The sequence below is a fragment of the Halichoerus grypus genome, chromosome 15 (genome assembly GCF_964656455.1).
Source record: "Halichoerus grypus chromosome 15, mHalGry1.hap1.1, whole genome shotgun sequence".
Classification (NCBI taxonomy): Eukaryota; Metazoa; Chordata; class Mammalia; order Carnivora; family Phocidae; genus Halichoerus; species Halichoerus grypus.
Genome location: NC_135726.1, coordinates 8,052,930 through 8,074,341, shown reverse-complemented (window position 1 = coordinate 8,074,341; position 21,412 = coordinate 8,052,930). Strand labels below are relative to the sequence as shown.

General features: G+C 42.5%; 1 long non-coding RNA gene across 1 annotated transcript in view; it reads right to left on the bottom strand.

Moving 5' to 3' along the window:
- Positions 1-10,595: 10,595 nt before the first annotated feature.
- The window catches only part of LOC144380182 (uncharacterized), a 557,964-nt gene continuing 547,147 nt past the window's right edge, over positions 10,596-21,412 (bottom strand). Inside the window, exon 6 of the long non-coding RNA XR_013444028.1 lies at positions 10,596-11,437. This is a non-coding gene — a long non-coding RNA (uncharacterized LOC144380182). The remainder of the gene's footprint in view (positions 11,438-21,412) is intronic.

The following is a 21,412-nucleotide window of genomic DNA, read 5'->3' as shown; positions in this document are numbered from 1 at the left end:
TGGCTGTAGGTGAGGGGGTGTTATAGGCACCAGCCCTTCATATAAGCCCTGCTGGACGGCAATGTTGTCCTTTCATCCCATCCAAGAGTTAGGCACGCACATCCTGTTCCTCCCTGTATAATTAACGATGCATGGGCCTCAATGGTAAAGATATTCCCAGCCTCCATTACAGGCAGAGGACGATGACGTGGTGGGGATACCACTTGAGAATTTCCTCCTAAGCCAGGTTATAAGGCACATAAGATCAGCCTCCTTAATTTATTATCACATCTCACCTCAGACCTCAACTGGGAATACCAAGCCTAATCAACCTCCTTGGTTTCCAGAATTGGTCAGATGCCCTCAAATCATTTCCAAACAGAATCTTATCCCTCAGGTGATAGTGGTGTGTGCACTGGCCTGAGGATCTACACATGGGGACTGTGACCCTCCTCCCCCAGCCCCATGCTTCAGCACAGAGCCAGGTACTGCAGAACCGTATGGACTCCGATCCCGGCTCTACCACTTTCCAGTGTTAGGGCCAAGGCGTACTGGGCTACCACTGACCCATCTGTAAAATGGAGCAAGTACCTCCCTTAGAGGTTCTCTGTGAAGATGGCATGATATAATGAATGTACTTTGCTCATCTCAATCCCGTAATGAGTTCCTGTAATGAGTAGGGACTCCATCAACATGCGCTAAGTCAATAAAAGAGTCACACCTGTAGAGCCCAGGGTTTGAAGCTATGTGGCAGCTATGGATGGTGTTAATGACCAACAAAGATCCCTTCTCCCTCTGACCCATCATCCCACTTGGGGTTTGGTCATGTTGGCCAATGGAACATGATCAGGCATGACTATGTGCCAGTTCAAGCCAAGGCTGTAAGAGGCTCCGCATGTGTGTGTTCATCTTTTTTAATCTCCTGTTCTCCACAATGGGAAGAACGTTCCCTAGGTGTTGTCTCTACAGCTTAGGTCCTAAAATAAGAGACACGTAGGGCCTCTGGCCAAAGACAGCTAAGCCACAACCAATATGCAAACCTGGCAGCAAGAAAAAAATGCTTATGGTTATAAGCCACTCAGATTTGGGAGTGTGCTCAGGACATCATTGCAGTTAAAACTTAAGGCAGGGACCTACATTTAAATTCATCAGTCTCATCCAGGTGTACTTTGAAGGGAGCAATGTTCATTCAGATGGACGGGTTGTGATGTTATTTAAAAATCAGTCACATGGCTAAATACGTTTATCTCTAACGTGGTTGTGGCAAACTCTTTACTTTGGCCAACAGCTGCAGATAAATCTTGTCACCTCTCTGGAAATCCAGTGGTTTATCATCTAAGGGGTAAGAAAACATGTTGAGCTCAAACTAGTGAGTGTCTTGAATGTTATTTTGGGGGGAAATATGAGGAACTTACTTCAGCATATGAGGCTTAGGTCAGGTTTCTCATATCAGAGTGAAACATTCAGAACAAATTAAAAGTTCCACCCTCTAAAAGGCAATTACAAAAAGAAAAAAAAAAAGAAAGTCCAAAGAAACCCTTTTAATGCCTATAATTTTCCTAGTACTTACATGTCCCATTAAGAAGAAAAATGACATTAAAATAATTTTAAAGGTTTTGGCTTAAGCCTATTGAAATAAGGAAATTACCTTGCTTAGAATCAAGTCCTCATTATTTTGTCCCAGCCTGCATTAAGGATGGACCCCTGTGGAGATGTGGTCAGGTGACTGGGTTCCAGCTGAGAATGGCCATGCCGAAATTAATATGGCGCCAACCTTCCCATAATGGGTCCTATGTGGCTCCTTGGCCTGGTTGTCTCTCAAGGGCCGTTGAGATGGAAATCTGCCAAGTTTCTTCCTGCAGCCGGTCTATTTGGGGCTTGTCCCTGTGTGTTTTCCTGATGCTAGTTCTGGCCTTTTTAAGATTTTCTGTTCTTATATAAATGTGTAAATTACTAGCTCAGCTATAAGCAGCTGGTTGATGTGGGGTTTGTTGTAACTCACCCTTCAGTTCTCACTAATTCCCATTTTTCTCCTTGGTTTTAATCAGATGTAACCACTGTTAAGAGGTAGGCACTGGAATGCTAACAGAAGAATGGGTAAAGAAGATGTGGTACATACATACGATGGAATATTACTCAGCCATAAAAAAGAATGAAATCTTGCCATTTGTGACAACATGGATGGATCTTGAAGGCATTATGCTAAATGAAATAAGTCAAACAAAGCAAGATAAATATTGTATGATCTCACTCAAATGTGGAATAAAAAACAAACAAACAAACAAAAAACAAAACCAAAAAACCCCACAAGCTTATGGATACAGAGAACAGATTAGTGGTTGCCAGAACTGGGGGGTAGGGGATGGGTGAAATGGGTGAAGGGGATAGATCAAAAGGTGCAAACTTCCAGTTATAAAATGAATAAGCCACGGGGGGTACAATGTACAGCACGAGGACTACAGCGAGTAATACTATTTGCATATTTGAAAGTTGCTAAGAGAATAGATTTTAAAATTTCTCATCAGAAGAAAAAAATAGTTTTATAACTATATATGGTGATGGATGTTAATTGGACTTATTGTGGTGCTCATTTTGCAATATATACAATATCAAATCATTATGTTGTACACCTGAAACCAGTATGATGTCATATGTCAATTACACCTCAATGAAAAAGAATCATGATTCAGGTACAAATAAATAACTGATGTGGGAGACAGAGGTAAACATTGGAATCTGGTTGTGAGCCATTACCTGGTAATGTGATAAAAACTTTTAACCTATTCAGTAGCAAGCAATTGAGAAAGAAAACTGGTTAATTCAACTTCTGTGACTTCATTTAATCCATGACGTCCCTCCTGTCATGTGGTTGTTTCGCCTAGAAGGAACTGCAGGAATAGGGCACCGACATGTTACTGGCTGCCTGTCAGGCAGCTATCAAATGGTAACGATTTTCAATCACTGCCAAGCAGGTTCTAGATTTGAACCAGTGACCTAAGAAGAAAGTCTCCATAGCCCATTACCAAATTATTCCCCGAGCCCTTTGCTTCCCCGGCTAACACCCTTTCCAATAAAATTCCATTTTTGTCATTGAATCTGTCAGCATGCCTACAAATCCCTGAAGGGTGAAATTAATTTGAACTACAGCATTGGACAAACAAGCTCAAAAGTGAGTTCTTCAGAAATAGAAGCCAATATTTCAGACATTGATCCATTTGGAAAAATAGCTTTGGTTTCTGTCTTGGAGCTTGAGTGGGGAGGCTGGGTAATAACCAAAGACGTTGTTATACAGTTTACTGTGTGGCAAATCTTAACTGTTCCAAATTCCAAATTTTTATGGCTTCAAGTAGATGAACCCTGCGTGCTGGTGGCCGGAATTCTTGGAGATTAAAAGCTGAACCCCTCTTGAGAGTCCTTCTACCTCTGACCAGGTTACCTGAGAATTTCAGTGTGACTGCATTTGGAAAACACACTTTCATAGTTTTTTATGTATGTATGCATGTACGTCTGTATTTTTTTTTTTTTACTTATTATTATTATTTTTTTCTGTCAACCACAAACGCACTTCGAGTAGCTGAAGCTTCCTGTGGTAGGAAATAGATTATCTCATACATTCTATCCCACTAACATCTGCATGGTTCAAACCCTGTTGGAAGCCCAACATGTTTTCTTAAACTTTGATAATATTTGTTGTGAACGAGCCCAGAAAACTAGATATTGCATAAAGCTAAGTTGAACACATTCTTTTAACTTGAAGGCAGGAAGGTGTGGTAGAGAGTGAGGGAGTCCTTTTACTCTTGTCATGAGTTAATGATAGTGTCTGGGCCCCTATGACCTGTTCCAAATTCTCCATGTTGATTTTCTGCGGCTTTATATACACACAGAAGGCACAAACATGTTTATTTAAGCCAAAAAAGTATCCGCATTTTATTATGGAACACATTGTAGCCTTGCCCGGAGGTGAGAGGGGCAGGTGAGGGATGGATTTCAGAAAATATTCAAGACAGATGTAAGTCAACAAAAATATTACCTCAGTGTCAAAGTTAAAAGAACTCTGGATGTATGCTCAGTGCAACCATTAGCCAGATCTGTATTTACCACCTGCTCTATGGAGCAAGTATGTTCTACAGTCAGAGGCCTGGGCTTGGATTCTGGCTTTCCTCTGCCACCTGTGTGACCTCAGGCCAGTGACTGAGGGTGTCTGACTCTTCCTATCCTCAGGTGTGAAATATGAGCCATAATGTCATAGGGTCACTGAGCGGGTTAAACGAGATGCATAATGGACCTACTATGGTAACCACTATAGGACAGGCACGTAGTATATGGCTATTGCTGGATCACCAGTGAATCATCATGATTACTACATTCAGACGTACCCAGGACACAGCCTTTTGAGTTACGGGAAACTGTAGGTGGCCAGTCAAGCTGAGGGTTGTTATCTGTAAATCTCCCTGATTCCCGGCTTGGGGGCCTTCTCTGGACACTGGCGGGCAGGTCAGAAGTGCCAGGGTCTTAACATCCTGGAAACAGCTGTGACAAATGGGAGTCAGAGCATAAAAACCCCCTGGCTTCCTCACCCCTGGGTGGGATCACTGTGAAGTGTTGTCTCCAGTCTCACAGAGGTCCAGGTGGACTGAGCACCAACTGCCCACACCAGTAGTCTACACACTCATGCGTCCTTTCTTGGCCTTCTCACCTCCCCTTCAAACTTGCCCCTTTCCCTACCAGTGCATTGAGACCACTTCCCAAATAAACCATCTGCACTCAGACCCTTGTATTCAGCTCTCCTCTTGGGGGAACCCAATGTAAAACACTTTAGTTAAGTGGAGAACTGATCCTCAAACTCTCAACCTGGGGTTACCATATGAGAATCAACTGGATCACGAAAAGTATTGACAGTTCAGAATGTCTGACCTTGGGACTTCAGGTTGGGCTCATATTTGAAAGCACGTTGTTTTCTGAGCTACCGAATCTAATACATGTGGCTTGTCCTGGCCACAGAATCCTCTTCACATGCGGCTATTCCAGAGGATGTGTGACTATGTTTGGAAGGGGAATCCATCCTTGACACCCAAAGATCTACTTAATACACACAACACATCCTATATTTCACGTCAGACCACCCTAGATATACCCTCCAAACTTGGTGAAAACCCATCCAGCCATTACACATGGTATAATAGCAGACAATTTATTACTAGAAATGTAAACTATCCAATGGAAACCCTTTCCTTTATTCATACAGCATTTGGAGAATACAAATGATTTTCCAAATATTTTTCTCCTGCATAAACCTCCTGCAGAAGAAACAAAATAATGACCCAGAAAAAGCAAATGAATGAAGTTAATTAAGTTCATAATTTAAGATGAGTGCATGAGTTAGAAATATTTGACAGACCAAGCCTGGCACTTTCTCTAATGTCATTGCTAAGGAAATGTATTCCAATGACCTCACAGTTTTTGTTTGAAAATAATTGTTGCTCTTCGCATGTATAATTGTGATCTGGGCAATTAGAACATAGATTCTCCCTTGGTCGCTCCTCTACTCTTGGTAGTGTAACCAGGGAAACAGTCTTGACCAAAGTGATGTCCACAAATAGCAGATTGACATATGACATAGCACCTTGATTTTAGTTCAGTTCTGCATTGGTGGTCCAAACCTTGGTTTGCACACTAACTCTGCCATGATGCAGCCTGGACAAGCCTGGATGTAACCTCGCCTACCTTAGCTCCTGTCCCTGCCCACAGGGAGTGAGACTGACTTCATAAGGACAATCCTGAGTTTCAATGAGATAAAGTGAATATAATCACTTTGTAAACTGTGTACAGACTAGATAGAAGTCAGTTAATGTTTTTATTATCCCAACCAATCTTTAAATTGCTCTATAAGCTAGAGAAGGAGGTTCATGTTTCCTTTTCACAGATGAGAAACTGGGAATTACAAAGGTTAACTCACTTTGGCCAGTAAATGTCAGAAGCCAGACTAGCACCTAAGTTCCTCCTGTTCTGAGATGAATCTTCTTTCCTCTACCTCAGTGATTCTGGAGCTTTTCCTGAACACCACAATGAAGCTGGGATGGGGGGATGTTAAAAAATGCAGATTCCCATTCTGTCCTTCCTACCCTACTACCATCCCAAAGATACTGACTTAATGGGTCTGAAATTGGTTTTAAGACTCTTAATTTTTTTTAAAAGACTTATTTATTTATTTATTTATTTATTTATTTATTTATTTATTTATTTTAGAGAGTGGGGGGCAGGGGCAGAGGGAGAGGGAGAGAATCCCAAGCTGACTCCCCACCAAGCCCAAAGCCTGATGTGCAGCTCGATCCCACAACCCAGAGATCACGGCCTGAGCTGAAACCAAAAGTCAGACGCTCAACAGTCTGAGCCACCCAGGCACCCCAAGACTCTTCATTTTTTATAACACTTCAGATCATTCTGATGCAGAAAGTTCATGGACCACATTTTCAGAACATTCACTGCTATAACATGCTGTCTACCAGAATTAAGTTTAGTAAGGACAATCCTTTGGAATGAAAGGAATTTCCTATTTGCTGGTGTGAGGGAATTTGGGTGACTATCATTAAAGATAATAACAATGATTATTATTACTTGCATCTTTAATAGGTACCAGCCACTCTGCTAAACATTTTGTGTACATTATCTAAATGGATCCTGATAAAACCCTCGTGTCCTGGAGTGTGAAACTCAATGAAGTAAGTAGTATTACCTTTCTGATTCTACTGTGAAACATCTCATCTCAAAGAGATTAAATTTTCCAGCAATTCCCTATATAATAAATAGTGAAGGAAAGACTTGAACTCAGATATGTTTAGCTTCAAATCCATGCAACTGGTCATTTTATTCCAGAGGGAACAAATAAATGAATAAGGGGAAAGAATTCTGCACAAATTGAGTCTCTAATTCTGATAAAATCATACCATGGCTGAACAAATAGAAAGCGAGTTAAGGCTGACCCTCAGTACAGTCTATAATCTGGTTTATTCCAATAATGAACCATTGCAGGGGCCTAGCTCCTAGGTACCAGATCTCAAGTGGGGTGGTGTATTTGTTACCTATCTATTGCTGAATAAAATATTACCCCAAACGTAGCAGTTTAAGACAACAAACATGTATCATCTCATAACATTTCTGAGATTTGTACATATAAAATGAGCTTAAATTTTCTGCATTTGTAAGGGAGTGTGTTTGGGGTTTACACAGGACAAAATTGTTTGAAATCTTCCCACTCTTCAAGTTAGAAGAAATCTCATCATCATCAAACCCTGTATATTGAATCTATCCCACTCCAGGTTCTACTGCTTGAAAGGAGGAACTTCATAGCATCTGTGAACATATTTTCAAAACCAACAGAGGTGGGCTAGAATGGGATATCTTTATGACCTCAGGTCCCAAAGTCTAATGAAAGTCAACCTCCATCTCCAGACGTGGAACTAATTTCTCTCTCTTCTGAGCAACTCATTTCTTTCTCAAACCACAGTACAGAATTTAGTATGCCTGTCTGTCTTTGGCATTATCACAATTAGTCATAGGCCTGTCTGTCTCTTCTAGGTTGTAAGCCTCTTGAGGTCAGGGCCTTGTATGAGGCCCCTCTATCCTACCCTCATTTGTCTGCAGAACTAGACTGCTTTACCCTGGGGTAAGCAGCAGAGACAGATGGTGTAAAGTGAACATGCACAACATCCCAGAAGGCAGAACCAGTTAAAGGAAAGAAAGAGAGAGAGAGAGAGGAGAATGGAGGAAGAAGGGAAGGGAGGGAAGAAGGAAAAGATGTAATTCTTTACACTCAGTAGTACCTTCTAGTATGACTCTTACTAATATGGCTGTCTCACCATCTGTTTATTTCTTCATTATACTTCATACATCCCTAACCATATTTAGTTGATCATTTGTTGGTCACCTGTTCTTTCCACTAGAAAGTGAGTTACATCAGGTGGGATTATTGTCCCAACCCAACAAATTATCAAAGGGGATTTGTTGAATGACTGATTCAGTGATGAACGAATACATGAATGAGATAGCTCTAAAATTTTCCTTGGTTGAACTGGACCCCTCTTGGGAGGTCTAAGAATCTGGCCTAGAAACAAGTTCTAAGCTGGATGCTGGGGAAGGTTGTTCATCCTTCGGCCAGACACTGTGTTAGGTTTTGGCAAAGTCAGCTCATGATCAAATGAATCTTAGAGTCTAGGGAGGATATTGGCATGTACCAAATAATTATCTGAGTCAGTTTATGATTATGGACAAAGGCACTAAGAGAAAAGAATTCCAGTTCTTTGTCATGTGTGCATATCAGCCAGCAGTTAACAAGGGAGCTGTGTTGGAAGCAGGAGGTGGGGAGGTGGGACACAGAGCAGCATTCCAGGCAGAGGGAAAGGCATATGCAAAGGCCCAGAGCATGAGGAGTCCTGCATGTCTATGGAACTAAAGACAACCAGATTGGGTGGGGCACAGAGAAGTGAGGGAGGCTCTGCTAGAGATGGAGGCAGGGCCAAAACCTGGAGGGTGTCTTAGGTCAAATGAGAGGAGCTGGTCCTCCTCCTGAGAGGTAACCGGAGTCTGTTGAGCACTGGACCTGCAGCATAGCACAGGAGACAGAAAGCTACTCTGTTAATCAGAGTAAAGTGTGTTATCACAGAAGAACTGCCGGGTGACGGGAAAGGACATAGCAGGGGGCTTAGCTGGTCATTCCATGTGACATCACCGTTGGCAATGTCACTAACCTCCTGCACTTTCATGAAGGTCTGGGAGTGGTGTGTCTATGATCTCTGCCTGCTACGTTTTTGACAAACATTTTGGAAGAAAACACTCATGTTTTCGAGAACTGTTTTGTCCTTCCTTGGAGCTTCCAATTGTTCATCTCCAGACTCAACCATGCCTCTAAGGTTCTGGTCTGCATATTCCAGCACTGTTAAAGGAGAAGGGCCCAGGCTAAAGCATCGGACTTACAGAGGATGCTGACACTCAAAGGAGATGTCTATTTATTTAAAAGTTCTTAATTTGAGTGGCATCTCAGCTAGAAACCCTATTAACCTCTGGAAATTTGACCAAAAAATCTGTTTGTATGTGGGTTGATTCTTTTTTTTGTATGTGAATAGACATGTCTGCCCTATGCTGTCACCCTCTGAGCAGAGGTTACAAGTCAGTAAGATTTGGAGTTTATAACACTGAATTCTTTAAAACTAAAATAATAATAATAGTAGCAATAATAATAAAGAATTGGCTGCTCGTCCCCCCACAGCAGGGTTCTCTACCCGATTATGAGTGGTTACATTTTGATTTTCCAAGCTTGCTGCAAATGGGTCTGAATCAGACTCGATTTCCCATCATAATTGCTTTCTGCGTGAAGAGGTCTTTTCCAGAACTGTCTGCTGCTGATTTAATGGGAAGCCTGTCTACTTGTATGTTAATAGTTTCCTCTATGTTATTGGGCTTGTCGATGGAAAAGCCCAAATCAGATGCTTCACTATTTTCAAGGTTTACTATCAATCTCTGATTTTTTGTGCTAACACGAAGCCATTTCAGCCTCCTCTGTTCTAAATCCTCTTAATGAAAGCATGAGGAATGACAACACACTTCCTCTCATGAAGCACAGTGGTGCCAGTATGCCCTGAGCTTGCTGGCTCAGTGGAACTCTGGTGCTCAAGTAGCTCCACAGGTGAGCGTGCAGGTGAGGATGCAGTCCCATGTGACCCATTCACTCAGCTGCCTGGTGGCCCACCATCATGCCTGCTGGCTGCTGAGGATGGTCACCTGTGCCACGAGAAAGAACACTGCAGCAATGCCAAGGCCATGAGGAATCCATGCGGGGAAACCAAGACCTCAGTGCTAGGAACAAACAGGCCAGCCTCTGAATTCAGACTCTGCAGGTGAATAGCTTTATAATACACAGCCAGTCACAACCTCTCCAATTTTTAATTTCCTCACAGTTAAAAAAGAAACAGGAGCACCTGTTCGAAAAGACATGTACATCCTTATGTTTACTGCAGCATTATTTACAAGAGCCAAGATATGAAAGCAGCCCAAGCATCCATCAGTAGAAAAATGGATAAAGAAGAAGTGTTATACATATGACGGAATATTACTCAGCCATAAAAAAGAATGAGATCTTGCCACTCGAGACAACATGGATAGACCTAAAGGGTATTACGCTAAGTGAAAGAAGTCAGACAGAGAAAGACAAATACCATATGATTTCACTTATTATGTGGAATCTAAAAAACCAAACAAGAAAACAAATAAAAAGCAGAAATAGACCCAAAATACAGAGAACAAACTGATGGTGGCCAGAGGGAAGCAGGGTAGAGGGATGGGCAAAATGGGGGAAGGGGAGTGGGAGGTAGAGGCTTCCAGTTATGGAATGAATGAGCCATGGGGATGAAAGGGACAGCATGGGGAACAGAGTCGGGTACCGTAAGAGCATTGTACGGTGACAGATGGCGGCTACACTCGCGGTGAACAGAGCAAAATGTACAGAGTGGTCGAATCAGTGTTGTACAACTGAAAACTAATGTAACGTTATGTGTCAATTATACTTCAATAAAAAATGTTTTAAAAAAAGTCATGAAAATGGGGGTTATCAACAGGAGCAACCATTCTCTTGTATTATTTATCTCTTATTTATTGTGATGTCTAATAACAGAGTGTCCACGACAATACCTAATGACTGGCAAACTGTAACCCTCTGGTACATGATTGTTAAAACTCAGAAATGCAGAATCTGGTCCTCGTAATTCACATATCCATCGCTTTGTCTGCAAGGGCAGGGATTTTAGTTTCTCTTGCTTTCTTTCGCTTCTCCTCAGTGCATAGAACAACTGTGTGCACACAGTAGGTGCTTAATATGTTATTCTAAACAAGATGGCTAAAAGGGTTCTGTCATCACAGTGTGTCCCAGTACTTAGGCCAAACGCCAGGGCCACAGGAATGAAAGTATGTTGGTCTTGTTCCTGAGAGCTCTTGACCACTGAGGGGGTGGGTAGGTGGAGGTCACAGAGAACAGAGATATAAATAAATACTTACAATAATGTGCAGTTTCTTAAGGGCATGGCATGAGAAGCATCTGAATCAGAATCGCCCAGAGCATGTGTTAAAAATACAGATCCCCCACCACAGCCGATTTGCGGAACCAAAATGGCTGGGGGATGGGCCCTGGGAGTCTCATTTTTTAATCAGAATCCCAAATAACTCTAATTTGCCCTTCTGCTTGGAAACCCCGGCAGACATACATGCTAAGAACTGGGTTTGAGTTATTGCAAAGTTCTGTAACAGGTATAGTGAGGGCCAAGGGGACTCAGGGAAGGTGACGTCGGAACTGTGGTTTGAGAGGTGAGGAAGAGATTGCAGATGAGGAAGGGCACAGGGATGCCCGGTCAGAGGGGAAGGCACAGACACCAGACAGTTCCCCACAGTTCCCGAGACAGCAAACAGAGGAGGTCTGAAAGAGAAGGGGAGACAAGTCAGTACAAGGAATTCAGATTTTATAAAGCATATTTTATAAGCAGATAGCACAAAAGGATTTTTAAAATTTCAATACAATGACATGCAAAGTTACATTAGTTTCAGGTGTACGACATATTGATTCAATATCTGTATACACTGCAAAACGATCATAATCAGTCTAGTTAACATCCAACATCACTCTTAGTTACGAGGTATTTTTTTCCTTGCAATGTAAACTTATAAGATCTACTCTCTCAGCAACTTTCAAATGTGCAATACAGTATTACTCAGTTTGGTTTCTTTATAAAGAACAATCATATGGATTAATTCAAATATAATTAAAACACTGAATTGACAGAAGTGCAGACAGACATAGGACTGAGTGTGTTTTGGCAAATGCACCCAAGGAGCACAGAAGGATCCCTGAACAGAATGTGAGAGCCCAAGAGGTGCTGAGAAATGAATGGGAATGGCAATCGGAGCTGAGCTCTACATCAACACTAGCAGGAAACTCAGACAGAAATAGGGGAAGGGACCACGAATCCACTAACAAGTTATTTATTTGTTTGTTTGTTTGTTTATTTATTTATTTATGAGAGCGCGTGAGTGTGGGGGTGGGTATTCAGGGGCAGAGAGAAAGAGGGAGAGAGAATCTTAGGCAGGCTCCACAATGTGGAGCCCATCTTGGGACTTGAGCTCATGACCCTGAGATCATGACCTGAGCTGAAATCAGGAGTCAGAAGCTTAGCTGACTGAACCTCTCTGGAGCCCCATGAATAAGTTTTTTAAAGTACTATGTGTTGCACGTTTAGATTCCTTTCTTTTCATACTGCCTCTGAACACAACCTCTTGTCCAGCTCTCCATATTTTTTTCTGGCCAAAATCCAGGGCACAAGGTGTGGCAGGCACATGCTCAGGGTGGGGTGGCCTGGGAGAGGCAGGATTTGGGGAGGTGGGGTGGGCCTAGGTGTCCAGGGTTTGCCAGTCATAACCCTGTGGCTTTGCCCATGTTCTAGACCCTCCCAGAGTCTTAGCTTCATCTAGTACTAATGAAGTAAATAGTAGGTGTGGATAGTAATAATTTCCCAGGGCCATTTCAAGGGCTGGCTGGTAGAAAGCAAATAAAGAGCTGGGCATGCAGGGGGTGCTTGGGGAAGGACAGGGATTCATGGGAAACAGTGGCAATGATACAATCATTATAACGATAGCATTTCTTTATTCCCTGGGAAGATGAGCCTGGAAGCTTCCCAACCACATTTTCGCTTAGAAGAGTTTGGCCCGGAAATAACCGACACTGGGAGGATCCCCTCCCAAAAGCTGGGTATAGAGTGCACCCACTTTGCTCGGGACGCAACAGACATGGCAAAGGCCCTAGAGACTCAGCTCATGCATCTACAGAGGGTGACCAGCGGGAAGCAGGTGCAGTATACAACCTCCGCCACGACCTGAGCTGGCTTACCAGCTGCTGCCCCTCTGCCTGGGAGGTGGCCCTCTCCTCCTGTGAGGATGGCAGGAGGGGCTGGGCCTGGCCCTAGAGAGCCCTTCACTGAGTGGCAGCTGGAGCGCCTTGTCCTGGCTGACTCACAGCTTGGGGTGGGGCACGTTGTTGGGGCATGGGTGTTCCAGGGAAGGTGAGCCAGTCGTGACAGAGCCCCCAGACTCAGTGCTGAGTCACCCCCTACATGTCCTCAGCCCCCCTCCCTGCCTCTCCTCCCTTTCCAGTTTCCCTTCTGGACCTGATCATGCCCATTCCAGGAAGGCATTAGGCAAGGGATCACCCAAATACTCGGTGCAAAGACAGCCCAGGAAGAGTTAAATGATTATCCCAGGAGTCAGGCAATTTCTTGGCTCAGAGAACCAATAATACTTAAGTGTTTGCTATACACAGACTTTGAATGGGGTTGGAATAGGGGTGGAGGATGACAGATAGGGTAGCCAACTGGTTCCTGTGTGCCTTGAACTGCCCAGTTTTAAAGTGAGGAGTCCCAGGAAGCCCCCTTGTCCCTGGCAAACAGGGGAACTGGTCTGTAAAGAGATGTGGTGCTAGAGAAGGCAGGCGTTTGCACCCAGAGTTGCTGACTGGTGAGGACATGCTGGTGCCTGATATTTAAGTGTGCGAGTGTTTGCTGTGTGCCTGGCGCCACAATGTACTCCCTTGTGTAAGCCTCATAGCAATCCCATGAGGCAGGTACTATGATGATCCCCCGTTCTGCTAATGAGTAAACTGAGTCACAGAATGGGTGAGCAACTCTCTGAGGTTGCAGGGGTGGGGAGCACTAGTGTCAGCGTGCAAATCTCAGCAGTCTGAGTCCAGACTGAGTTCAGACTGAATTTACTGCCTAGATCAGTACACAAACACACATGCACGCGCGCACAAGCACGTGCACAGACTTACTTAGCCACAGACACGCAGGCACACACACACACATTGGGGTCCCCCATGGCACAGTGTTGCAGGAAATCTCATCTCAAAGAAGCCTAGTCTAGCAGTGGAGAATAACTAAAAAGAAATAAACTTGGATCTTTTCATTGGTCTTCTGAACAAGACCAAAGAGAACCCAGGTCATGAGCAACCCTTCCTAAAATGCTTTTTCTCGCCATTCCTTGCACCTAATCCACAGCTACTCTGAATCCTTCCCTTTCTAAACTTGCAAAACCTTCTTTCCCTTCTCCCCTTCATCTCTTTCTCCCTTTTCCTTTTAAAAAAATTCCCCCTCTGTCCCCTTTCCCCAGCTCCCTTAGGACATGCCCTGCCAGGGGCCACCCTTGCTAGCCACAAAGCAGCCCTTCTTCCCTCCCTCCCTCCCTCCCAGGGGTTCCCCTCCTGACTCTTGCCACAGCCCAGGACCCAGGCAGGTGAGCTAGAACCTTCCTAGGCAGTCAGACAGGAGGAATAGTTAGGGAGTAGGAAAACTGGGAGCCCCACACATGAAACCAGCCTGGTTCCCCACCTCTGATGCTGCTCCCTGCCCACCCATGGCTGAGCCACAGACTCCATACCCCATCCCTGCCAGGACCCCCCAAGCCTAGGAAATCCTTTCAGACCCCATATCTGCGTCTCCATTTCAAACCCACCCGCTTGGCCCTGGTGTCTGTGCTATTATTTTTGGTGTCTGACTTTCAGGGGAATCCTTCGAAGAAGTTTAGCTCATTTTGTTTACTTAGTACTGAATTCCAGCTCCTTCCTGGGCCAGTGTTCTCAACCCCTAGTGTGCATTAGAACCAACCATGTGGGGATCCCCAACCACGTGGAGATCACCAACCACCTGGGGATCTTTGGCAACATACTGTTGTCCAGGTTCCATGTCAGACCAGTTGACTCAGTCTGTACACTGGGCTCCCTGGTGGGTCTGAAGCACAGGGATAACTGTGGAGTCTGCTTCACTCAAGCCATGGGGCTCACACACAAGTGAGATTACTCACGGGGAAATAAATTCAATAATACCAACATCTTGTTAACCTCTATAGCCGTAACTACCAGAGAATATACACAGGATGAAGCTTGGTTCCCTTGCCACGCATTTATTGAAAGCCTCCTGGGTGCCAGACACATTTCCAGGTATTGGTGCTGCAAAGATGTACAGAACATGGTCTCAGCCCTTGTACAGAACAAGCCTAGGTACAGGGCTGGGCCTGTGGGCCAGAACAAGAATGAAACCGTAGGCTCCAGGTGATGGTAGTCACCTGGCTCATGAGTCACAGGACCACAGGAGAGAGGTTCTGGGAGAGATCAGGGAATACTTTATGGGTGTAGAGGACCAGCAGGATGAGTCGGGATGACAAAGCCACGCATCCCTTGCCCCCCCCCCCCACACACACACAGAAGGGATTGTGCTAATGCTTTAACCAACACAACGTGTTGTACATTTTTCTGGGCCAGCGCTGGGCTGGATGCATGCCTCTAAGCAGTGGGTGAGATAGACAGGCCCCCCGCCTGCTGTAAGTGACAGACATGGGAGATGAAATTGCACGTGCAATCATCATTATTACTAAGAAGTGCAGGGTGTTACAGAATCGTAAAACAGGAGGGTTGCTGGACCCCAGGGGGATCTCTGAGGGCCTCCCTGAGGAACTGACATTTAAACTGGGACCTAAAGCATGAGTGGGTTATTCAGATAGAGAACAGACACATGTAAGAACCGTCATGCAGGGAGCGGAGTTACAAAGAAACAAAGACATGGACAAGGGTGTCACACTGGGCAGAGGAGGGACCTGGCATCAGTATGTGAGGGAGGGTGGCAGATGGAAAGATGGACCGAGACCAGGGCCCATGGCTAAAGAGGCTGTGTGACGTAGTGTTCAGGAGTTTGATGTCATTTCCTGCAGACAATACATGATAAGACAGGAGATGCTACTCTCACTATTCTTGGAAAGTCAACAGAAATGCAAGTTTTAAATGATCAGTGTTATAGGACAAACTTCCCAACATTTTTACAAAAGTATGAATTTGCTAAGCAATAAAGAAATGATCACTTCTATTAAATCTTTATTAAATACACATTACATGCTGAGTACTGGGCCCAATCCAGGTGACAGGAAGGGGGTGGTAGAGATACAGCACCTGCCTTGGGAGCCCACATCCTCACTGGGAAAAGAGACTGATGCACCAACTGACATTAAATTCTCTAGTTTAAATTGTGTGGGCTACAGACAGAGAGAACCATGAGATTGTTCAACAGGAAAGGTCTGAAGGTCTGAAGGACTCCAGTGACTGGCTCTGAGGATGCAATAGTTGAGTGCAAATCTGAAGGTGGGGAAGGCATGGGCCACATAAACAGGCGGATGCGGGTGTTGTGGGCAATTGTGGGTGAGTGCTCGAAGCAGAGTGTAAAGGTTCAAGGGTGAGAGCCACCCTCTTCCCCATTCCCCCTTTTCTCCTTCTTTCTTTCTCCATATCCCTTTTAAACCCTTATTTTGAGAAAATTGTAACCCCACATATGGTTATAAGAAATCACACAGAGATTCCATATATGTTACACCTGGTTCTCCCACCTGGTTCTCCCCATCTCATATCTTGTTTAATTCCAGTATAATATCACGATCAGGAAACTGAGAGTACATTTATCCCCCCCCCCAACTTTTTTTAAGGAGAATAAAACTGCACATATAAGTAATAAAAACAACCACTTCATTATCAAAGACCCCAGCCTCAAGAGTAACTAGTTTACTTCCCTCAGACAAATCTTTATGTCTCTCTGGGCCAAAGTGCTTATGTGCACACACATATGTATGAATATATGTAAATAAGGGTACGGATACACACATATATATTATTTTAAATTGTCTAACTCAAATTCAAAATTGTTACATTATTAGCTAACAAAAGATGACTCTTCTTTCTTTAAGGAAAAAAAAAAAACAACCCTAACTCTGGCTTTAAATAGAGTATTTGAAATAGGATATTAAGTTATAAGTATTTGGGATGGGGAGCTTATAATAATTATGTTGAACAGCTCCCTTGGTTTTGAGAAGAAAATGGGAAGGAATTTTTTTTTCCTTTTTATTTAATTCCAGTTTGGCCTTGGAACACTCATCATTTTATAACAATTGCATGTGTCATCCCTCTACCATCATTCTATTAGAGTCTTGCTTCCCTCAGGATTTTTGAAATAGATTTCAAGGAAGTAGAAGTCAATGCGATGCCTTTTCTAACAAACCAACATATTTTGCTTCTTGCTGCAAGTTCAGATTCCAAGTAAAGATTCTGTCCTGCAATACAGGTAGTCATATTTTCTGTCAGGAGGAAAAGATCGAAAAAGAGGAAGCAAAATGGAAATGTGACCCGATGCACAGGAAAGCTACAGGATATTTATAAGAATCAAAGTAATGTGACTGTTAATAATGATTGAACAATGCACACAGACACTCTAACCAGAACTGTGGTTATTTAGTACCAAGAGGTGTTAGTCACCAGGTGAGGTCCTTTACAAATAGCTTGACAAACATCTACAACAAAAATATGAACTATACATCATCCATGCCCATTTTCCAGATGGAAAAACCAAGTCTTAAGGGAAGAATTTAATTGGCCTGAAAGTCACAGAGAGTAAGAGAAAGAAGTAGTGAGTCAAATTCAGGTCAGTACAACTCAAAACCCAGTGATCTTTCCACCGTATCACCTTACTGGTTTACAGTTGATTTTTTAGATAACACATTGCTGAGGACAAAGACAATATATCACTTGGTGATCTGAGATAAAATCAAAGACCTCCAAAGTTGTGTTGAAGCCAACTGATAATGAGACTGGCTTTGAGACAAAATAAGGATCTTTTGGTAACTTTTGATCCTTAAATGTTAAGTATGGATACTTGTCCTTTCTCAGGTGGTTGAAAACTGCATGGAATTTGAAATAAAAATCTTAATTATGGATCCCCTTGGGCAGTTGTGAATGGTAAAATATGGGGACTTCCCCAACTGGCACACATCCAGCCTTCAGGAGAATGGCACTCCCCACCATTCTGTTTGACTCTGAAGAAGGGTCACCTTGAAGGTTTTCCTCTCTCTTGCCATGGTTTATTGAATCTGACCAGGGCTCCCGTCCTCTATATTTACTTACATTCTTTGCAACAACCTCTTAAGGTAAGTTCTAATATTACCTCATTTACAGATGAAAAAACTCAGAAGGGTGAGGAACTGACCTAGGGTCACTCGAATAAGGAGTGACATACCAGGGACTGGAAACCAGGTCAGACTGTGCTAAAAGGAGCTGGCTAATAAGGACTTTGAAGCTAATCATGGCAGAAGATCCTTTCTAACATCTATTTTTCTAGATAAAATGCCCCAGACCAGACTTTCTTCATCTTTTTCTGGTTGGATGGCTATCAAACATCCTTTCCAGCCCTCTCAAAGAATGCGAGCATTAGACTTCATTTCATGTTTATGCCAAGGACATATGTAATGAAACCCCTAACATGTATAGACAATCCTCATTATTCACACATTCCATATTTCCTAAAATTTACTTGTAACTCCAAAATCAGTCCTTGCAGTGTTTTTGTGGTCATCCGTGGACAAGTGTGGAGTAGCAAAGTATTTGAGTTGCTTGATGCACATGTTCCTAATGAGGTCAAACAAGGTGATGCTCTGCCTCTTTATTTCAGCTCTTACTGTAAACAGTGTCCTTTTCACAGTCTATTTAGTGTCATTTTTCACATTTTTGTGTTTTGTTAGTGATTTTGCTGTTTAAAATGCCCCTAGGCACTGAGCTGAAGTGCTGTCTAGCGTTCCTGAGAGCAAGAACACTGGAATGTGTCTCATGGAGAAAACAGCTGTGCTAGATAAGCTTCACTCAGGCCTGTTACAGTGTGGTTGACTGTGAATTCAATGTTACTGAATCAACAATATATGTTAAATAGCCTGATGGTTATGTATTAATCAGTTGATAAAAATGTGACCAGAGGCTCACAGGAACCTAACCCTGTATTTCCCCTAGGAGCAGTGGTTCAGTATTCACTAATCCGGCATTCAGGGTGACTTTAGACAACATAACTACCAAGAATAATGAGAATCAACTGTATATACAAAAACGTCTCATTGCTACAGTATCTATAAAATAAGAAATGACCGAAAACGATCTTTGGATAGTAGGATACTATTAAATTACAATTTATCCATACAATGAAGTTATATACAGCCATGAAAACTAAGTGGTCAGGATAATTGAAAATTATGCAAATGGAAGGGATGGGAGCAGAGTATTCAACTATGTAAATCCCATGGTTCAGAATTTACGTAATTGGGACCTAGTTCTAAACTCACACACATGAAACCCAATTTGGAAGGAAAATTTCATGGTGGTCATCTTTGTGTAATGTGCTTATGGATGTTATGAAGTGTCTTCTTTATAATTTTTAATATTTCTAATTATGCTATATGTATTTAACATAATCATAAATGGTTAAAACCGTTTCATCTTTTGATAATCACACATTGTTTATAAATGGGTCTAACCCCTTTGGAATAACAGACAGATACATCAGGCACCATGAAATGTTCATAAAAATTGGCCTGATAATTTGTACTTTAAGGAAAAAATTATTTAAAAAAATTAGGTGCATAACGATGTTTATTACACTTACATTTTATTCAAGAAACACATCTGAAGCAAATTAGTGGACATGAAAGTGGTATGAAGTCAGGAATATTGCAACATGCACATGAGATATCATGTAGCTATTATGTACTGTGTATTTAAGAAATAGTTAATGAACACTTACTATGGGTTAGGGATATAACAGTGAGCAAAAAAATGATACATTAAGGAACTTCTGTTTCTCCAGAAGGAAAGAGATATTAAAGACACACACACAAAACACTGATCAGTGTTGAGAAGAATGGTCCTTTTGTGATTAAAGAGGGAGTATTGAACAAGTGAGGGAGTGGGGATACTTAGATATTTCCCCAAGGAACACGTGAGTAAGCTGAGATGTGATGTTTATTATGACTCTGAAGACAGATGGATGGAAGATCTATAAATAAAAATAAGACTTGTACTATATTTACAATATGTAAATATACATGTGTAGACACAGATAGAAAGGAATTTGCAAAAAAAAAAAAAAATGGAAGCAGGTCTATTAGGATGGTAAGATAGTGGGCGGTTGTTTTTTCTTAAAATGATTTTTAATGTTCTTATAGTATTTTTATAGCTAAAAATTTTAAATGCAGTCATTTCTTACATTTTTACTTGATCCAATTATGTTTTTACATATTTAAAATTACAAATTTATATTCAAAATAACATTTTAATAGTCTGGCATGGTTTATTATGTTATTATCTCTCCATATAAATGTATCTTAAGGATTCAAATTAATACATGTTCACTATCAGGGCAATTGTTCTGGGTTAAAATGTTCTTATTCCTTACCCTACTGTCAATCAAATGTTCATAATGTTTTTTGTGTGTTTCTTTCCAACTTCCCTTCTATTCATGGTTTTATTTGCTTCTCATATCAGAGTTAAAGATTGGAAAATATATCAATGCTATAATAAGGTTAAACCTGACTCTATTTAATTCCTCTCCATTAAAAGAATCAATTGATTTTATTAAAAAGAGAATAAGAAGAAATATACACCACACTGCTGGTCCAATTGTAGCAGGTTGATACAGTCAGCCCTTGCCCAGAGTTTGCATTTTGTGGTCTGGGTCCCCTTCCCCAGTGGGAGACAGCAGCAGTGGGTAAGACAAAGGGCTTGCAAAGGTCATACAAAACCCACTTGGGGGTGAGTCTCTATTCCAGTGTTCTGGAAACAGAGTTCAAGTTCACTTATACCAAACACTGTTCGCAATAGGAGTAAGGGGTAAGGTGAGCTTAGAGTGGAAACCCACCCCCCCACCCCCAAGCATGTGCTGGGTAAATCAATGCATTTCAAGCCTAGACAAACTACTCTTCTTTGTGGAAACAAGGATATCTGGCAAAGGTTCCATCTAGGTAGCTCCCCTATTCTGACCACAGTGCTGAACCTGTGCCTCCCCCTCGGACAGTGGAATGTCTACACAGAATATGATGCAGGCCACCTACCACCTTTTCATCATCTGCAGCAGCTGTAACTTCTAGGGCATCTGGAGGCTCTGAGACCTGACCAGACAATTCAAGACTAAATCAAACTTTCAAGGAGATGAAGGAAAGAACACTGGTTTATGGCAAACCCTATGATGGACGATCTTACCATCTCCCCTTTCTCTAATTTCTTCTCTCTTCTCCCTCTGCCTGCCCCACCTCCTCCTTTTTCTTCCTTCCTCCACCTTGGTCCTCCTCAATTCTGTATTTATTCTTGATTTTGTTTCACAAGAGAGGACCTTTCTTTTGGTTCCTCTGTTGATTCTCTGCAGCCATTCTGTTCCCTCCTTTAAGCCTCAATATTAATCCTTTTTTGGTCCATCTCTTTAAATGGGAAAACTGCTAACATGGCATTAAAATGTCTGCTGCTGACAGGTCTACTGTATGAGAAACCCCGCTCCCACAGGAC